Here is a 3,159-nt window from a genome sequence, read left to right as displayed (position 1 = left end):
TCACCATGTCTAGTATGTTCAAATTACTCTTGCTAGGGTGTAGATGAAACCCTTAGTCATATGATAAGAAAATTTTTGTTCAATTTAATGTTCTTATGATGTTCACTGTTGTAGGATGATTACTAGCTAAAGCATTCAAATTCACTTGTGATGAGTTGTACTGTGAGAAGACAGTTCATGCTATGAGTGAATTAGATAACATAGCTAGAATTATTATCCATTTTATCCTGTTAGGGATGATAGTTAGCTAAATTGATCAAATGAACCTGTGATAGGCTGTACTGTAAGAAGACAGTTTATGCTAGGGGTGAGTTAGTGAGAATGGTTGTCATATTATCCATTTTATCCTTCCCTGGAAAGGAACAAGATCATAAGTTGAATAGGTATTGCCTTAGCTTAGAATTATTAGGTGGATTCAAATGCCCTAGTGCTTTTAGTCACTGTTGCTAGAAATAGTTAGGAAACTTAGAAATTAGTAGAAAGATTTAGAAAACAACACCAGCTCCCTCCTTGTCCCTGTGGACTTCCCCTTATTTGCTCACTCACTACTTTAGATCCTGTATACTTGCAGGTTTAGGTTAAAACATAATTTTAGGACTTATTCCTTTTGCTATCATGCGGCTGGCATGGTTGGCATGCCTTGGCGCGGAGGTGCGGCTGGCATGGAATGCCATTGGCGCGGTGGTGCGGATGGCATGGTTGGCATGCCTTGGCGCGGAGATGTGGCTGACATGGTATGACATTGGCACAGTGGTGCGGCTGGCATAATTGGCATGCCTTGGCGCGGTAGCATGAGAATTAGGGTTTGGCATAGATGATGTCCGTCAGTGTTAAGGGTTCTGCCGTGGAACATGAACCATGTAAAAAAAAAGGTACCCCTGTAATTCTTACATAGACATGCTGATTGATTCAATAAATGTGCTAATGGTCATAGTGATGTCATGTCAGATGTACAATTTTACGATTTTGACCCTAATCTAAAAACCACCATCAACAACTTTATACACATTACTTAATAGAAACAAAATTAAGGAACGAAAAAAAACAAAATTTGAACAAGAATGGCTTCCTTCGATGTTTTTTTTTACATAATAGTGATTGCATTTTTTATTTTCTCATTTGGGAATGGTGATGGTGAATGGGAGGAAGCACATGTTATATTTTACGATGATGCGCAGGGTGGTGGAACTACGGGTGAGCTTGTTTTCATATATTTTGTTTTGTTGATTTCATTATCAAAAGAGTCATCTCTCTCGTTGCAGATTTCGCATTGCGAAGATAAGTTTAAGATGGATGCATGTTTCCTGAACTAACAATTATTTTATTTTATTTTTATTTTCTGTCACTTCAGGGGGGCGCTTGTGGCTATGCTGACCTAATGCAACAAGGTTATGGCTGTCGTAGAAATGACAGCCCTCAGTACCGCTTTATTCAACGATGGCTTAACTTGCGGTGCATGTTATGAAGTCAGGTGTGTCGATTCCAAATGGTGCCATCCTGATGTTTCAGTTCAAGTCACTGCCAAAATTTTTTGCCCTCCTGGTGGTGAAGGATGGTGTAGCCCTCCTAATAAACATTTTGATTTAAGACAACCATGTTCTTGAAAATTTCTGAATACCAATATGGAATTGTTCCAGTTCAGTTTCGTCGTATAAGTTGCATCAAACAAGGAGGTATTAAGTTCGAATTAGCGGGCAATCCTTACTTTATTCTTGTGACAGTGTTTAATGTAGGTGGTGTGGGTGAGGTTCATGTAATGTCAATTAAAGGGTCAGATGGTAATTGGATAGCAATGAGTAGAAACTCGGGCCACAAATGGCAAACAGGGGAACAACTGGTAGGAAAAAGTTTATCATTCCAAGTTACTACTAGTGACGGTAATATGATCCAGTCTGATGATGTAGCTCCCTCCAATTGGGAATTTGGGAAAACTTACGAGGGTAAATAATTCTAAATCACATTTGGTACTAGATAATCCATTGTTTCTAGTGAAATAAAAGAAAAATGAATTCTTTAATTTTATTTTAGAGGACCCAGATATTTATTTGGAGAGTATTTTTTCTCTAATTGAGTATCTTTTGAGATCATACAGAGAGCATCTTTATGAGATCATAAGGAGAAATTGACCTAAAATTGAAGCATTGAGGTACTAGCACAAAGTTGTTTTCCGACTTTAAGGATCTACGATTTCTTAGACTGTAATTCGAACCTTCTGTATGTGATTTACGAGTATAATCGGTTAACTGAATATGCCTTCAGGATGCAATTAAGCCCTCTTAATAGCATAATTGAATTCAAAATTTCTAACATCTAGATTCAACCAAGAACACGAAAAATAATAATACTAATACCCCAGAAGGATATTTAAGATTTTTTTTTGTCGTGTTTTGATTCTCAATAAATCATCGGGATGTATCAAGGCTTGCGCCATTGGATATGCCTATTAATCCCACACCAGAATTTATGGTGTTTGATGGGATAATATTGGTTGAGAAAAAGAACAAAATGCTTAATTTTTTTAATATTCTAAACGGTTGAAAATATTTGACTATTAACAAAAAAAACACTTGCAACGTATTTAAGTCGTGAATTGTGACATGTTTCATTTTGTGTTTTTGAGAATCAAATCATAAGTTGAATCGTGAATCAGAAAATTATAATTAATTTTACATATACGCTAAGTTTAGTGAAAACTTACTTTATCCCTATAACAATCTATATAATATTATTTTATCATAATTAAATGATAATTACATGACATATCATCATACATATTGATGAAATAGTATGTTGTGTAATGAATATGATCCCAATATAAGGTTGCATGGGTGTTTTAGGTTCGACTCTCACTAGGATAGAATTTTTTTGGGTTAAACACGGAAATAAGAACACAATGATTTACGAGTTAGCTCAGTAAAATCATTATATGACTCAGTTGATTCGGAATGAATCTTCCGAGCTACGGTAAAAACACAATTTATAATCCAAAAAATTTTCATATTTAAGTGGTCACTTGTACGAATCTTAAAACAATGACAAAAACTACTAACTAGGCTAGATACTTTCCCGAAATATACAAAATGAAAAAAAGAAAGTTATTTACAAGTCATCTTGGTTTATTTGATACGTGACTTAATCAATTCACAATGTATGTTATAA

At 35.2% G+C, this 3,159-nt stretch overlaps 1 pseudogene; it reads left to right on the top strand.

The window, feature by feature from the left end:
• Positions 1–1,125: 1,125 nt before the first annotated feature.
• Positions 1,126–1,948, top strand: LOC113315505 (annotated as a pseudogene).
• The last annotated feature ends 1,211 nt before the right edge of the window (positions 1,949–3,159 follow it).

This window comes from Papaver somniferum, chromosome 10 (genome assembly GCF_003573695.1).
Source record: "Papaver somniferum cultivar HN1 chromosome 10, ASM357369v1, whole genome shotgun sequence".
NCBI classification, from domain to species: domain Eukaryota; kingdom Viridiplantae; phylum Streptophyta; class Magnoliopsida; order Ranunculales; family Papaveraceae; genus Papaver; species Papaver somniferum.
Note: the sequence above shows the minus strand (reverse complement) of the source record. Positions and strands in the feature narration are given on the sequence as shown.